Source organism: Rutidosis leptorrhynchoides, chromosome 3 (assembly GCF_046630445.1).
Source record: "Rutidosis leptorrhynchoides isolate AG116_Rl617_1_P2 chromosome 3, CSIRO_AGI_Rlap_v1, whole genome shotgun sequence".
Lineage (NCBI taxonomy): Eukaryota > Viridiplantae > Streptophyta > Magnoliopsida > Asterales > Asteraceae > Rutidosis > Rutidosis leptorrhynchoides.
In genome coordinates this window covers 170,663,221-170,682,487 of record NC_092335.1, presented here as the reverse complement: position 1 = coordinate 170,682,487, position 19,267 = coordinate 170,663,221, and positions in this window count along the sequence as shown.

Below are 19,267 nucleotides of genomic sequence, written 5' to 3'. Positions count from 1 at the left end.
TCGTTTTACTAAAGATCGAGAAGTTAATAAAAGGGCAAAGAGCTCCAAGATATAAGAGAAAATATAAAGCCCAATAATAACACGGAGGTTACAAACTGTGGATATTAATACGAATAGCAATATAAAGACACGGTAGAATTAAGAATAGTATCACCCCAAGGTAATATTAGAAGTAAACAGATTTTTCTGGTGGAAAATTGAAAAGAAGGATGACAGAAATAATAATTAGAAAAATATCAAGGATTAGAGCTGGATTAAGCATTTTCACAATCTTTTGGATGTATGAACTAAGAAAGAAAGTATAGGAATGATGAAAATAATGGAACGGGAAAAGTTTAATTTATAATGGATATATCAGACAGAGTAATCGAGGCAGATCACCGTATTTAATTATAGAGATCTTAATTTTCTTACTCGCCGAAGAATCAAATCTTTTAGATTTCAAAGATTTTCTTTAAATTCCTTGAATTCCGGAATTCAACTCTAACTCTGCCAAAAGTTAAGACGAATCATTACTTTTCCTATTTCAATCTTTTGTGATAGCTTCATTCGTACTCTTCGAATAATCGAATTATTTTTATCCACATTACTCAATGATGATAAAAATCTATCTATCAACTCATATTCATCATGAAAATATTTTTATTGTTAGCCATGACGACCTCACTCAAATTTCCCGAAATTTCTTTAACGGGTAGGTACTGTGATGACCCGGGAATTTTCGACGAAATTTAAACTTAATCTATATATGATTTCAATACGATAAGCAAAGTCTTTAATGTAAAGTCTCGGAAATTTTAAACTGTTTTCATATATACAACTACCCTTTGACCATTGCCGACGATTCACGAACGATTATTGGTAAATAGATACATATATATATATTTAAAAATATAAAAATATATATATATATATATATATATATATATATATATATATATATATATATATATATACTAATTTGTAATATAATTAGAAGTAATATATGATTTGAATATTAGAAATAAATATAAGGGTTTATATATATAATATTTTGAGATACACTTTAATCAATCAAAATTAAAAATGTAAAATGATAAATAAAATACTTAAGTTAGTATTGAAATGAATATATAAATATATATGATTTATATTAGTAATTATTATATTGAAACATATATAAAATATATATAAATGTTAAATATTCAAATATATTGTAGAATAAGTATTATATAAGGGATGACACATACATATATAATACAAGTATAAATATAATTTTTATAATAATATTGTACTATTTCTTATAATAATATCAACTGTATTGTTATTAATAATCTATAGATACGAACATGATATATATAGATGGATATAGCATTATTATATTTAATATCAGCGTTATTAGTATTATTAGCATTATTATGATTATTACATCCATTATTATTATTATTATTATTATTATTATTATTATTATTATTAATGTTATTATTAATCTTAATAACTATATTATCAATTCTAATATAAGGTGTATATATATATATATATATATATATATATATATATATATATATATATATATAATATGATAGGTATAAGTGTTATATCATTATTAGGGATATTATTATTATCATTAATAGTATTAGTATAACTAATATTATTTGGTAACACCACAAATATTGTTATTATCATTTTCATATTTTTTTTAAAATAAAACATATTTATTATTATTATTACTCTTATTAATATTATTATTAGTATCAGTGTTATTATTATTATTATTAATGTTATTATTATTATTATGATATAAGTATTTTTATTATTATTATTATTATTATTATTATTATTATTATTATTATTATTATTATTATTATTATTATTATTAATGGTATTATAGTTATTAATTAATATAAATTAATTTGTAAAAAAATTACATACAGATACAGCTATATGAACGTATCCACATCCCTATCTGTTGCATTTGTTTTCTTTTTCTCGGATATTAGGTGATCTCGTGATGTATTGTCTCCCAAAATCTCACTAGCAAACATAAATTGATATCATCATGTCTGCTTCAATCAAATAACCGATTACAATCATCTATAATGTTATTACATAATGCTAATTATCATTATTACTGCAAATTGGATTTAAAAACCCAAAGGGCATCGAGAAAACTGCCCTGTACGCGTATGTTCTTGCAAAAATCTCAATTCCAAATCGTTTTTCAAAATTCTAAAAATGTTGTTGTCTTAGAATCAATCTATTCAAACTTTATGCAAAGATTGAGCTTCCAATTTCTCGTAACAGTTTCTAATTTCAAGAGTCAAATTTATTTCTTCAAAAGTCAATGATCGTGTTCATAGAAAAATTTGGATTCTAATCTATGTTTTAGAAACAATTGATGGTTCCTGGAGTTTCTATAGATGATTTAAAAACTTTTTCGTGTTATACATATTGTCTGAAACGCCCTATAATTCGAAAATAGATTTTAAGATCATCGTGTTCATGAAAGACGGTTACAGTCAGGTATTTTTTTATTTAATTTATTCTCTGTAACGATAAACTGAATTACTAAATTCTGAATTGGTCATGTTTTCATTTTTTAAAATGGAATCAATATCGTAACCTGTGTGTTGTGGATTTCTGCTGGGTTGATTATGTGAAGATGATGAACACATAATAAATAAGATAAATACATATGGGTGGAGATTAAACTCAAGAAAAACAGATGTAGACTGATGGTTAGAGGAGTGTCAGGGTATCGAGAGGTCTGAGGTTCGAAACCCAGCAGAGGTGTTTATTTTTTTTTTTGAGGCTTGCTTCATTAAGGTAGTCCCTCAAATACATTTATTATTATGTTATTATTAATATTATCATTAATTATTATTCTTATTAGTGTTATATGCATAGTTATCATTAGTTATTATTATTATTATCCCTTGTATTATAATTATTATTATTATTTTAATGCTAAAATAAGTATTAGTTATCATTATTATGATTATAATTACAATTATAAATAATATTAATATTAATATCATTTTGTTAACAAGTAACATCATTAAGTATTATTAGTATTATTATTAGTATTATTAATACTGATATAAATACTATGATGATTAGGATATTATTATTATTATTATCATTATGTATCTGAATTATTATTGCTAAGTATTACGAATATTAGTTATTACTGTTATTATTACTAATGTAAGTATTAGTTACCATTTATTATTATTATCATAACCCTAGTTACAATATTGATTATTATTAGTATTATTGTTATTACTAATATTATTATCGAAATAAGTATTATTATTACGTAATATGATTATTAATATTATCAGTATTAATGAGATTTCTATTATTATTTTAAGTACTAGTATTAACAAAATCAGCATTCGTATTATTATTAATAAAGTTATTATTATTATTAGTAAATCATTATTATCATCAAAACTATCTTTTTAAACAAATAAATATTGTGTGCATAAAATATACTTATTACATATATTATAATTATAATAAATATTTTACATAACTATATATATATTATTAATATTATTTATATAAATACTTGCATATAACAAAATATTGATTTTTTAAATATAACACTAAACAATAATGTATATAAATAAATATGGATATATTAATATAGCTATATAAATATTAAATCATTTTGAATATATACTCAAATTAAATATAATATATAAATTAAGATATGATATATAAACTTGTTCGAATACATTTATACATTTTAATATATATACAATTGATATAGGTTCGTGAATCCGAGGCCAACCCTGCATTGTTAATATAGTCATATGTATTTTTACTACAAAATACATTAGGTGAGTTTCATTTGCCTTTTTACCCTTTATATTTTTGGGCTGAGAATACATGCGCAATTTTTATAAATGTTTTACGAAATAGACACAAGTAATCGAAACTACATTCTATGGCTGGATTATTAAACCGAATATGCCCCTTTTTAGTCTGGTAATCTAAGAATTAGGGAACAGACACCCTAATTGACGCAAATCCTAAAGATAGATCTATCGGGCCCAACAAGCTCCATCCAAAGTACCGGATGCTTTAGTATTTCGAAATTTATATCATGTCCGAAGGAGGATCCCAGAATGATGGGGATATTCTTATATGCATATTGTGAATGTCGATTACCAGGTGTTCAATCCATATGAATGATATTTTTGTCTCTATGCATGGGACGTATGTTTATGAGAAATGGAAATATGAAATCTTGTGGTCTATTAAAAATTATGAAATGATTATTTATGTTAAACTAATGAACTCACCAACCTTTTGGTTGACACTTTAAAGCATGTTTATTCTCAGGTATTAAATAAATCTTCCGCTGTGCATTTGCTCATCTTAGAGATGTTACTTGGAGTCATTTATGACATGTTTCAAAAGACGTTGCATTCGAGTCGTTGCGTTCATTAAGATTATTATTAAATCAATTATAGTTAGATATATTATGAAATGATATGCCTGCCGTCAACTTTCGATGTAATGAAAGATTGTCTTTTCAAAAACGAATGCAATGTTTGTAAAATGTATCATATAGAGGTCAAGTACCTTACAATGTAATCAACTGTTGTGAATCATTTATAATCGATATGGAGTTCGTCCGGATGGATTAGGACGGGTCTCTACAGTGGGTGGGGGTGGTGGTGGTGGTGGGTGGTGGTGGTTGGTGGTGGTGGGTGGTGGTGGTGGGTGGTGGTGGTGGGTGGTGGGGGGTGGTTGTGGGGTGGTTGTGGGGTGGTGGTGGTGGTTGGTAGTGGTGGTGGTTGGGGGTGGTGGTGATGGGTGATGGGTGGTGGTGGTGGTGGTTGGTGGTGGTGGTTGGTGGTAGGTGGTGGTTGAAATGTCCCGTTCTTATTGATTAAAAACGTTCCATATTAATTGATTTCGTTGCGAGGTTTTGACCTCTATATGAGACGTTTTTCAAAGACTGCATTCATTTTAAAACAAACCATAACCTTTATTTCATCAATAAAGGTTTAAAAAGCTTTACGTAGATTATCAAATAATGATAATCTAAAATATCCTGTTTACACACGACCATTACATAATGGTTTACAATACAAATATGTTACAACAAAATAAGTTTCTTGAATGCAGTTTTTACACAATATCATACAAGCATGGACTCCAAATCTCGTCCTTATTTAAGTATGCAACAGCGGAAGCTCTTAATAATCACCTGAGAATAAACATGCTTAAAACGTCAACAAAAATGTTGGTGAGTTATAGGTTTAACCTATATATATCAAATCGTAACAATAGACCACAAGATTTCATATTTCAATACACATCCCATACATAGAGATAAAAATCATTCATATGGTGAACACCTGGTAACCGACATTAACAAGATGCATATATAAGAATATCCCCATCATTCCGGGACACCCTTCGGATATGATATAAATTTCGAAGTACTAAAGCATCCGGTACTTTGGATGGGGTTTGTTAGGCCCAATAGATCTATCTTTAGGATTCGCGTCAATTAGGGTGTCTGTTCCCTAATTCTTAGATTACCAGACTTAATAAAAAGGGGCATATTCGATTTCGATAATTCAACCATAGAATGTAGTTTCACGTACTTGTGTCTATTTTGTAAATCATTTATAAAACCTGCATGTATTCTCATCCCAAAAATATTAGATTTTAAAAGTGGGACTATAACTCACTTTCACAGATTTTTACTTCTTCGCGAAGTAAGACTTGGCCACTGGTTGATTCATGAACCTATAACAATATATACATATATATCAAAGTATGTTCAAAATATATTTACAACACTTTTAATATATTTTGATGTTTTAAGTTTATTAAGTCAGCTGTCCTCGTTAGTAACCTACAACTAGTTGTCCACAGTTAGATGTACAGAAATAAATCGATAAATATTATCTTGAATCAATCCACGACCCAGTGTATACGTATCTCAGTATTGATCACAACTCAAACTATATATATTTTGGAATCAACCTCAACCCTGTATAGCTAACTCCAACATTCACATATAGAGTGTCTATGGTTGTTCCGAAATATATATAGATGTGTCGACATGATAGGTCGAAACATTGTATACGTGTCTATGGTATCTCAAGATTACATAATATACAATACAAGTTGATTAAGTTATGGTTGGAATAGATTTGTTACCAATTTTCACGTAGCTAAAATGAGAAAAATTATCCAATCTTGTTTTACCCATAACTTCTTCATTTTAAATCCGTTTTGAGTGAATCAAATTGCTATGGTTTCATATTGAACTCTATTTTATGAATCTAAACAGAAAAGTATAGGTTTATAGTCGGAATAATAAGTTACAAGTCGTTTTTGTAAAGGTAGTCATTTTAGTCGAAAGAACGACGTCTAGATGACCATTTTAGAAAACATACTTCCACTTTGAGTTTAACCATAATTTTTGGATATAGTTTCATGTTCATAATAAAAATCATTTTCTCAGAATAACAACTTTTAAATCAAAGTTTATCATAGTTTTTAATTAACTAACCCAAAACAGCCCGCGGTGTTACTACGACGACGTAAATCCGGTTTTACGGTGTTTTTCGTGTTTCCAGGTTTTAAATCATTAAGTTAGCATATCATATAGATATAGAACATGTGTTTAGTTGATTTTAAAAGTCAAGTTAGAAGGATTAACTTTTGTTTGCGAACAAGTTTAGAATTAACTAAACTATGTTCTAGTGATTACAAGTTTAAACCTTCGAATAAGATAGCTTCATATGTATGAATCTAATGATGTTATGAACATCATTACTACCTTAAGTTTCTTGGATAAACCTACTGGAAAAGAAAAAAATGGATCTAGCTTCAATGGATCCTTGGATGGCTCGAAGTTCTTGAAGCAAAATCATGACACGAAAACAAGTTCAAGTAAGATCATCACTTGAAATAAGATTGTTATAGTTATATAAATTGAACCAAAGTTTGAATATGATTATTACCTTGTATTAGAATGATAACCTACTGTAAGAAACAAAGATTTCTTGAGGTTGGATGATCACCTTACAAGATTGGAAGTGAGCTAGCAAACTTGAAAGTATTCTTGATTTTATGAAACTAGAACTTTTGGAATTTATGAAGAACACTTAGAACTTGAAGATAGAACTTGAGAGAGATCAATTAGATGAAGAAAATTGAAGAATGAAAGTGTTTGTAGGTGTTTTTGGTCGTTGGTGTATGGATTAGATATAAAGGATATGTAATTTTATTTTCATGTAAATAAGTCATGAATGATTACTCATATTTTTGTAATTTTATGAGATATTTCATGCTAGTTGCCAAATGATGGTTCCCACATGTGTTAGGTGACTTACATGGGCTGCTAAAAGCTGATCATTGGAGTGTATATACCAATAGTACATACATCTAAAAGCTGTGTATTGTACGAGTACGAATACGGGTGCATACGAGTAGAATTGTTGATGAAACTGAACGAGGATGTAATTGTAAGCATTTTTGTTAAGTAGAAGTATTTTGATAAGTGTCTTGAAGTCTTTCAAAAGTGTATGAATACATATTAAAACACTACATGTATATACATTTTAACTGAGTCGTTAAGTCATCGTTAGTCGTTACATGTAAATGTTGTTTTGAAACCTTTAGGTTAACGATCTTGTTAAATGTTGTTAACCCAATGTTTATAATATCAAAAGAGATTTTAAATTATTATATTATCATGATATTATGATGTACGAATATCTCTTAATATGATATATATACATTAAATGTCGTTACAACGATAATCGTTACATATATGTCTCGTTTCAAAATCATTAAGTTAGTAGTCTTGTTTTTACATATGTAGTTCATTGTTAATATACTTAATGATACGTTTACTTATCATAATATCATGTTAACTATATATATAACCATATATATGTCATCAAATAGTTTTTACAAGTTTTAACGTTCGTGAATCACCGGTCAACTTGGGTGGTCAATTGTCTATATGAAACCTATTTCAATTAATCAAGCCTTAACAAGTTTGATTGCTTAACATGTTGGAAAAATTTAATCATGTAAATATCAATCTCAATTAATATATATAAACATGAAAAAGTTCGGGTCACTACAGTACCTACCCGTTAAATAAATTTCGTCCCGAAATTTTAAGTTGTTGAAGGTGTTGACGAATCTTCTGGAAATAGATGCGGGTATTTCTTCTTCATCTGATCTTCACGCTCCCAGGTGAACTCGGGTCCTCTACGAGCATTCCATCTAACCTTAACAATTGGTATCTTATTTTGCTTAAGTCTTTTAACCTCACGATCCATTATTTCGACGGATTCTTCGATGAATTGAAGTTTTTCGTTGATTTGGATTTCATCTAATGGAATAGTGAGATCTTCTTTAGCAAAACATTTCTTCAAATTCGAGACGTGGAAAGTGTTATGTACAGCCGCGAGTTGTTGAGGTAACTCAAGTCGGTAAGCTACTGGTCCGACACGATCAATAATCTTGAATGGTCCAATATACCTTGGATTTAATTTCCCTCGTTTACCAAATCGAACAACGCCTTTCCAAGGTGCAACTTTAAGCATGACCATTTCTCCAATTTCAAATTCTATATCTTTTCTTTTAATGTCAGCGTAGCTCTTTTGTCGACTTTGGGCGGTTTTCAACCGTTGTTGAATTTGGATGATCTTCTCGGTAGTTTCTTGTATAATCTCCGGACCCGTAATCTGTCTATCCCCCACTTCACTCCAACAAATCGGAGACCTGCACTTTCTACCATAAAGTGCTTCAAACAGTGCCATCTCAATGCTTGAATGGTAGCTGTTGTTGTAGGAAAATTCTGCTAATGGTAGATGTCGATCCCAACTGTTTCCGAAATCAATAACACATGCTCGTAGCATGTCTTCAAGCGTTTGTATTGTCCTTTCACTCTGCCCATCAGTTTGTGGATGATAGGCAGTACTCATGTCTAGACGAGTTCCTAATGCTTGCTGTAATGTCTGCCAGAATCTTGAAATAAATCTGCCATCCCTATCAGAGATAATAGATATTGGTATTCCATGTCTGGAGACGACTTCCTTCAAATACAGTCGTGCTAACTTCTCCATCTTGTCATCTTCTCTTATTGGCAAGAAGTGTGCTGATTTGGTGAGACGATCAACTATTACCCAAATAGTATCAAAACCACTTGCAGTCCTTGGCAATTTAGTGATGAAATCCATGGTAATGTTTTCCCATTTCCATTCCGGGATTTCGGGTTGTTGAAGTAGACCTGATGGTTTCTGATGCTCAGCTTTGACCTTAGAACACGTCAAACATTCTCCTACGTATTTAGCAACATCGGCTTTCATACCCGACCACCAAAAATGTTTCTTGAGATCCTTGTACATCTTCCCCGTTCCAGGATGTATTGAGTATCTGGTTTTATGAGCTTCTCTAAGTATCATTTCTCTCATATCTCCAAATTTTGGTACCCAAATCCTTTCAGCCCTATACCGGGTTCTGTCTTCCCGAATATTAAGATGTTTCTCCGATCCTTTGGGTATTTCATCCTTTAAATTTTCCTCTTTTAAAACTCCTTGTTGCGCCTCCTTTATTTGAGTAGTAAGGTTATTATGAATCATTATATTCATAGATTTTACTCGAATGGGTTCTTTGTCCTTCCTGCTCAAGGCATCGGCTACCACATTTGCCTTCCCCGGGTGGTAACGAATCTCAAAGTCGTAATCATTCAATAATTCAATCCACCTACGCTGCCTCATATTCAGTTGTTTCTGATTAAATATGTGTTGAAGACTTTTGTGGTCGGTATATATAATACTTTTGACCCCATATAAGTAGTGCCTCCAAGTCTTTAATGCAAAAACAACCGCGCCTAATTCCAAATCATGCGTCGTATAATTTTGTTCGTGAATCTTCAATTGTCTAGACGCATAAGCAATCACCTTCGTTCGTTGCATTAATACACAACCGAGACCTTGCTTTGATGCGTCACAATAAATCACAAAATCATCATTCCCTTCAGGCAATGACAATATAGGTGTCGTAGTTAGCTTTTTCTTCAATAACTGAAACGCTTTCTCTTGTTCATCATTCCATTCAAATTTCTTCCCTTTATGCGTTAATGCAGTCAAGGGTTTTGCTATTCTGGAAAAGTCTTGGATGAACCTTCTGTAGTAACCAGCTAGTGCTAAAAACTGGCGTATGTGTTTCGGAGTTTTCGGGGTTTCCCACTTTTCAACAGTTTCTATCTTTGCCGGATCCACCTTAATACCTTCTTTGTTCACTATGTGACCGAGGAATTGAACTTCTTCCAACCAAAATGCACACTTTGAAAACTTAGCGTACAATTCTTCCTTCCTCAATACTTCTAACACCTGTCTCAAATGTTCACCGTGTTCTTGGTCATTCTTTGAGTAAATAAGTATGTCATCAATGAAAACAATGACAAACTTGTCAAGGTATGGTCCACACACTCGGTTCATAAGGTCCATGAACACAGCTGGTGCATTAGTTAAACCAAACGGCATGACCATAAACTCGTAATGACCGTAACGTGTTCTGAAAGCAGTCTTTGGAATATCATCTTCTTTCACCCGCATTTGATGATACCCGGAACGTAAGTCAATCTTTGAATAAATAGACGAGCCTTGTAGTTGATCAAATAAGTCGTCGATTCTCGGTAGTGGGTAGCGGTTCTTGATGGTAAGTTTGTTCAACTCTCGGTAGTCGATACACAACCTGAATGTACCATCTTTCTTCTTGACAAACAAAACAGGAGCTCCCCACGGTGATGTGCTTGGTCGAATGAAACCACGCTCTAAAAGTTCTTGTAATTGGCTTTGCAGTTCTTTCATCTCGTTGGGTGCGAGTCTGTAAGGAGCACGAGCTATTGGTGCAGCTCCTGGTACAAGATCTATTTGAAATTCAACGGATCGATGTGGGGGTAATCCCGGTAATTCTTTCGAAAATACATCGGGAAATTCTTTTGCGACGGGAACATCATTGATGCTCTTTTCTTCAGTTTGTACTTTCTCGACGTGTGCTAGAACAGCATAGCAACCTTTTCTTATTAGTTTTTGTGCCTTCAAATTACTAATAAGATGTACCTTCGTGTTGCCCTTTTCTCCGTACACCATTAAGGGTTTTCCTTTTTCTCGTATAATGCGAATTGCATTTTTGTAACAAACGATCTCTGCTTTCACTTCTTTCAACCAGTCCATACCGATTATCACATCAAAACTCCCTAACTCTACTGGTATCAAATCAATCTTAAATGTTTCGCTAACCAGTTTAATTTCTCGATTCCGACATATATTATCTGCTGAAATTAATTTACCATTTGCTAATTCGAGTAAAAATTTACTATCCAAAGGCGTCAATGGACAACTTAATTTAGCACAAAAATCTCTACTCATATAGCTTCTATCCGCACCCGAATCAAATAAAACGTAAGCACATTTATTGTCAATAAGAAACTTACCCGTAACAAGCTCCGGGTCTTCCTGTGCCTCTGCCGCATTAATATTGAAAACTCTTCCGCGGCCTTGTCCATTCGTGTTCTCCTGGTTCGGGCAATTTCTAATAATGTGGCCCGGTTTTCCACATTTATAACAAACTACATTGGCATAACTTGCTCCGACACTACTTGCTCCGCCATTACTCGTTCCGACACCATTTGTTCCTTTCGTTCTATTAACCCCTGGTCCGTAGACCTCACACTTCACCGCGCTATGACCATTTCTTTTACACTTGTTGCAAAATTTGGTGCAGAACCCCGAGTGATACTTTTCACACCTTTGGCATAGCTGCTTCTGATTGTTGTTGTTGTTGCGGTTATTATTGTTGTTGGGATGATTGTTGTAGTTGCTGTTGTTGTTGTTGTTGTTGTTGTTGTTGTTGTTGTTGGACCGTTTGTTGTAGTTGCGATTGATGTTGCGATTGTTGGGATAATTGTTGCGATTATTGTTGTAATTGCTGTTGTTGTTGTATTGGTGATTCTTATCACCGTTTTCCTCCCACTTTCTTTTAACTTGCTTCACATTGGCCTCTTCAGCAGTCTGTTCTTTAATTCTTTCTTCAATCTGGTTCACTAGTTTGTGAGCCATTCTACATGCCTGTTGTATGGAGGCGGGCTCGTGTGAACTTATATCTTCTTGGATTCTTTCCGGTAATCCTTTCACAAACGCGTCGATCTTCTCTTCCTCATCTTCGAATGCTCCCGGACACAATAGGCACAATTCTGTGAATCGTCTTTCGTACGTGGTAATATCAAATCCTTGGGTTCGTAACCCTCTAAGTTCTGTCTTGAGCTTATTGACCTCGGTTCTGGGACGGTACTTCTCTTTCATCAAGTGCTTGAATGCTGACCACGGTAGTGCGTAAGCATCATCTTGTCCCACTTGCTCTAGATAGGTATTCCACCATGTTAACGCAGAACCTGTGAAGGTATGCGTAGCGTACTTCACTTTGTCCTCTTCAGTACACTTACTTATGGCAAACACCGATTCGACCGTCTCGGTCCACCGTTTCAATCCGATCGGTCCTTCGGTTCCATCAAATTCCAAAGGTTTGCAGGCAGTGAATTCTTTGTAGGTGCATCCTACACGATTTCCTGTACTGCCAGATCCAAGGTTATTGTTGGTATGTAGCGCAGCCTGTACTGCGGCTATGTTTGAAGCTAGAAAAGTACGGAATTCCTCTTCATTCATATTCACGGTGTGTCGAGTAGTCGGTGCCATTTCCTTCAAAATAGTCAAATGGAACAAGTTAATCATACAGAATATTAAGAGTAGTTAATAGTATTTCGTAGCATAATATGAACTCATTTATAAAAGCTTTTTCTTCATATTAGCGTTTTATAAGTTTAAATTCGGGTAGTACCTACCCGTTAAGTTCATACTTAGTAGCTAATATACAATTCAACTACTACAATTCTATATGAAAAACTGATTATAATAATATTTCGTGTTCAAACTTTTACACAATATTTTACAAACTTACAATACCGCTTATTTTACATATAGCATGAAATATAGCACACAATAAATTTGATACAAGATGGTTGTGAAGATAATTCTAGCTAGTACACAAGTCGTTCAGCAAAGGCAATAAAGACACGTAATTCATACGTCCAGAAACAAGTCATGCATTCTGGTTTTACTAGGATTACTTCCCATCCTTGGTCTTGTGGAACATAACCGTTATGGCCATTGATAAAACAGCGTGTTGTAACGTCGTCAAAGGAACGAGGGTTACGTAATGTCCAACAGTCCCGTAACAATCTAAAAACCTCATTTCTTACCCCAATTACCGACTCCGTCACTTGTGGGAACGTTTTGTTTAATAGTTGTAGCCCGATGTTCTTGTTCTCACTTTGGTGAGAAGCGAACATTACTAATCCGTAAGCATAACATGCTTCTTTATGTTGCATGTTAGCCGCTTTTTCTAAATCACGAAGTCCTATATTCGGATATACTGAGTCAAAATAATTTCTTAACCCGTTGCGTAAAATAGCATTTGGGTTCCCCGCAATATATGCGTCAAAGTAAACACATCGTAACTTATGGATTTCCCAATGTGATATCCCCCATCTTTCGAACGAAAGCCTTTTATAAACCAAGGCATTCTTGGAACGTTCTTCGAATGTCTTACAAACTGATCTCGCCTTAAATAGTTGTGCCGAAGAATTCTGACCGACTCTAGACAAGATTTCATCAATCATGTCTCCGGGTAGGTCTCTTAAAATATTGGGTTGTCTATCCATTTTGTGTTTTTATACTGTAAAATAGACAAGAGTTAGATTCATAAAAAAAAATACTTATTAATACAAGCAATTTTTACATATATCATAAAGCATAAGCACACTATATTACATATATTACACCACACGAATACAACTATCTTATTCCGACTCGCTTGTTTCTTCTTCTTCGGTTTTGGATCGTTTTGCCAAGTTTCTAGGGATATATGATGTTCCCCTAATACGAGCCGTCGTTGTCCACATTGGTTTAGAAAAACCTGGTGGTTTAGAGGTTCCTGGGTCATTGTTACAACTTAAGGACTTCGGGGGTTGACGATACATATAAAGTTCATCGGGGTTGGAATTAGATTTCTCTATTTTTATGCCCTTTCCCTTATTATTTTCATTTGCCTTTTTAAATTCAGTTGGGGTAATTTCTATAATATCATCGGAATTCTCGTCGGAATCCGATTCATCGGAGAATTGGTAATCCTCCCAATATTTTGCTTCCTTGGCGGAAACACCATTGACCATAATTAACCTTGGTCGGTTGGTTGAGGATTTTCGTTTACTTAATCGTTTTATTATTTCCCCCACCGGTTCTATTTCTTCATCCGGTTCCGATTCTTCTTCCGGTTCCGATTCTTCTTCCGGTTCCGACTCTTCTTCCGGTTCCTCTTCGGGAACTTGTGAATCAGTCCACGAATCATTCCAATTTACATTTGACTCTTCATTATTATTAGGTGAGTCAATGGGACTTGTTCTAGAGGTAGACATCTATCACATAATATCAAACGCGTTAAGAGATTAATATATCACATAATATTCACATGTTAAAAATATATAGTTTCCAACAAAATTTGTTAAGCAATCATTTTTCAAGTAAACACGGTCGAAGTCCAGACTCACTAATGCATCCTAACAAACTCGATAAGACACACTAATGCAAAATTCTGGTTCTCTAAGACCAACGCTCGGATACCAACTGAAATGTCCCGTTCTTATTGATTAAAAACGTTCCATATTAATTGATTTCGTTGCGAGGTTTTGACCTCTATATGAGACGTTTTTCAAAGACTGCATTCATTTTAAAACAAACCATAACCTTTATTTCATCAATAAAGGTTTAAAAAGCTTTACGTAGATTATCAAATAATGATAATCTAAAATATCCTGTTTACACACGACCATTACATAATGGTTTACAATACAAATATGTTACAACAAAATAAGTTTCTTGAATGCAGTTTTTACACAATATCATACAAGCATGGACTCCAAATCTCGTCCTTATTTAAGTATGCAACAGCGGAAGCTCTTAATAATCACCTGAGAATAAACATGCTTAAAATGTCAACAAAAATGTTGGTGAGTTATAGGTTTAACCTATATATATCAAATCGTAACAATAGACCACAAGATTTCATATTTCAATACACATCCCATACATAGAGATAAAAATCATTCATATGGTGAACACCTGGTAACCGACATTAACAAGATGCATATATAAGAATATCCCCATCATTCCGGGACACCCTTCGGATATGATATAAATTTCGAAGTACTAAAGCATCCGGTACTTTGGATGGGGTTTGTTAGGCCCAATAGATCTATCTTTAGGATTCGCGTCAATTAGGGTGTATGTTCCCTAATTCTTAGATTACCAGACTTAATAAAAAGGGGCATATTCGATTTCGATAATTCAACCATAGAATGTAGTTTCACGTACTTGTGTCTATTTTGTAAATCATTTATAAAACCTGCATGTATTCTCATCCAAAAAATATTAGATTTTAAAAGTGGGACTATAACTCACTTTCACAGATTTTTACTTCGTCGGGAAGTAAGACTTGGCCACTGGTTGATTCACGAACCTATAACAATATATACATATATATCAAAGTATGTTCAAAATATATTTACAACACTTTTAATATATTTTGATGTTTTAAGTTTATTAAGTCAGCTGTCCTCGTTAGTAACCTACAAATAGTTGTCCACAGTTAGATGTACAGAAATAAATCGATAAATATTATCTTGAATCAATCCACGACCCAGTGTATACGTATCTCAGTATTGATCACAACTCAAACTATATATATTTTGGAATCAACTTCAACCCTGTATAGCTAACTCCAACATTCACATATAGAGTGTCTATGGTTGTTCCGAAATATATATAGATGTGTCGACATGATAGGTCGAAACATTGTATACGTGTCTATGGTATCTCAAGATTACATAATATACAATACAAGTTGATTAAGTTATGGTTGGAATAGATTTGTTACCAATTTTCACGTAGCTAAAATGAGAAAAATTATCCAATCTTGTTTTACCCATAACTTCTTCATTTTAAATCCGTTTTGAGTGAATCAAATTGCTATGGTTTCATATTGAACTCTATTTTATGAATCTAAACAGAAAAGTATAGGTTTATAGTCGGAAAAATAAGTTACAAGTCGTTTTTGTAAAGGTAGTCATTTTAGTCGAAAGAACGACGTCTAGATGACCATTTTAGAAAACATACTTCCACTTTGAGTTTAACCATAATTTTTGGATATAGTTTCATGTTCATAATAAAAATCATTTTCTCAGAATAACAACTTTTAAATCAAAGTTTATCATAGTTTTTAATTAACTAACCCAAAACAGCCCGCGGTGTTACTACGACGGCATAAATCCGTTTTACGGTGTTTTTCGTGTTTCCAGGTTTTAAATCATTAAGTTAGCATATCATATAGATATAGAACATGTGTTTAGTTGATTTTAAAAGTCAAGTTAGAAGGATTAACTTTTGTTTGCGAACAAGTTTAGAATTAACTAAACTATGTTCTAGTGATTACAAGTTTAAACCTTCGATTAAGATAGCTTTATATGTATGAATCGAATGATGTTATGAACATCATTACTACCTTAAGTTCCTTGGATAAACCTACTGGAAAAGAGAAAAATGGATCTAGCTTCAATGGATCCTTGGATGGCTCGAAGTTCTTGAAGCAAAATCATGACACGAAAACAAGTTCAAGTAAGATCATCACTTGAAATAAGATTGTTATAGTTATAGAAATTGAACCAAAGTTTGAATATGATTATTACCTTGTATTAGAATGATAACCTACTGTAAGAAACAAAGATTTCTTGAGGTTGGATGATCACCTTACAAGATTGGAAGTGAGCTAGCAAACTTGAAAGTATTCTTGATTTTATGAAACTATAACTTTTGGAATTTATGAAGAACACTTAGAACTTGAAGATAGAACTTGAGAGAGATCAATTAGATGAAGAAAATTGAAGAATGAAAGTGTTTGTAGGTATTTTTGGTCGTTGGTGTATGGATTAGATATAAAGGATATGTAATTTTGTTTTCATGTAACCAAGTCATGAATGATTACTCATATTTTTGTAATTTTATGAGATATTTCATGCTAGTTGCCAAATGATGGTTCCCACATGTGTTAGGTGACTCACATGGGCTGCTAAGAGCTGATCATTGGAGTGTATATACCAATAGTACATATATCTAAAAGCTGTGTATTGTACGAGTACGAATACGGGTGCATACGAGTAGAATTGTTGATGAAACTGAACGAGGATGTAATTGTAAGCATTTTTGTTAAGTAGAAGTATTTTGATAAGTGTCTTGAAGTCTTTCAAAAGTGTATGAATACATATTAAAACACTACATGTATATACATTTTAACTGAGTCGTTAAGTCATCGTTAGTCGTTACATGTAAATGTTGTTTTGAAACCTTTAGGTTAACGATCTTGTTAAATGTTGTTAACCCAATGTTTATAATATCAAAAGAGATTTTAAATTATTATATTATCATGATATTATGATGTACGAATATCTCTTAATATGATATATATACATTAAATGTCGTTACAACGATAATCGTTACATATATGTCTCGTTTCAAAATCATTAAGTTAGTAGTCTTGTTTTTACATATGTAGTTCATTGTTAATATACTTAATGATATGTTTACTTATCATAATATCATGTTAACTATATATATAACCATATATATGTCATCAAATAGTTTTTACAAGTTTTAACGTTCGTGAATCACCGGTCAACTTGGGTGGTCAATTGTCTATATGAAACCTATTTCAATTAATCAAGTCTTAACAAGTTTGATTGCTTAACATGTTGAAAACATTTAATCATGTAAATATCAATCTCAATTAATATATATAAACATGGAAAAGTTCGGGTCACTACAGTGGTGGTGGGTAGTGGTGGTAGTGGTGCGTTGTGGTGGTGGTAGTAGTGCGTTGTGGTGGTGGTTGGTGGTGTTGATTGATGGTGGTGGTTGGTAATGGTGGTGGGTGGTGGTGAGTGGTGGCGGTAGTGGTGGTTGGAGGTGGTTGTTAATGGTGGTTGGTGGTGGTGGTTGGTGGTTATTGGTAGTAGTGGTGGGTGGTGGTGGAGGTGGGTGGTGGTGTTGGTGGGTGGTGGTTGGTGGTGGTGGTGGGTAGTGGTGGTTGGTGTTGGTGGTTGGTGGTGTTTGCTGGTGGTGGTGGTGTTTGCTGGTGGTTGGTGGTGGTTGGTGGTGGGTAGTGGTGGTTGGTGGTGGTGGTTGGTGGTGTTGGGTGGTGGTGGTGGTGGTAGTGGTGGGTGGTGAGTGGTTGTTGGTGGTGTTGGGTGGTGGTGGTGGGTGGGATTGGGGTTAAAAGTTGGATAATGACGAATTAGATGCATAATAATATTTTATTTTTTCATCCGTTTATTCCAATAATTAATACTTCCTTCGTTCCGGATTAATTGTCCTCAGACAAAAAATACACAGTTTAAGAAATATCATTATCACAATGTACTTTTTCTGTACTTTTTTCTAACTTTACAGTTTTACCCCCAATCAATTAATTAGAAAAGCCTCTAACTTTTGTAATTTAATTAATTCAATAGAGACAATATTGTAAACTTTACTAAATTTACTTTCTATTTTTAGAAGTAGACAATTAATTTGAGACCGTCTGAAAAGGAATACTTGACAATTAATCTGGGACAGAAGGAGTATTAATAATAATTTATAATTTATTATTATAAAACAACCGACTTTCTTTAATATAGTCTTGCATAGTTGCTTGATTGAAAATAAGATTGGCCACTTTAAATTTATATTCGTTTATTATTATTATATTGCTAGGTAGTAAGATTTGTCATATGATACGTTAGGTAGAGCGACTTTGGGAGTTATTAATTAAAAAACGATCTTCTCGGTTTAATAGGGTACAACTTCTATACATGAATTAATAAACTTTATTTGTTAGATATAAATAGTAGGGTAAATAGTACATTTGCACTATAGAAAGTAACAATCCCTTGACTTTCTCGTGTTGAAGTCTCTCTTGAGTTTTGATCCGTATTGGTGGTCGAATTTTGCTCCGGTTGCTAGTCCCACATCTAACCGACTTGTGGCTGTCGTTTTTTGTTTAATTGTGTTTGTTTGTTGTTTGATTGAAGACCGGCGTTCATCCAGTCATCATAGTTTTATTTGTTTGTTCGTATGTTAGTAAA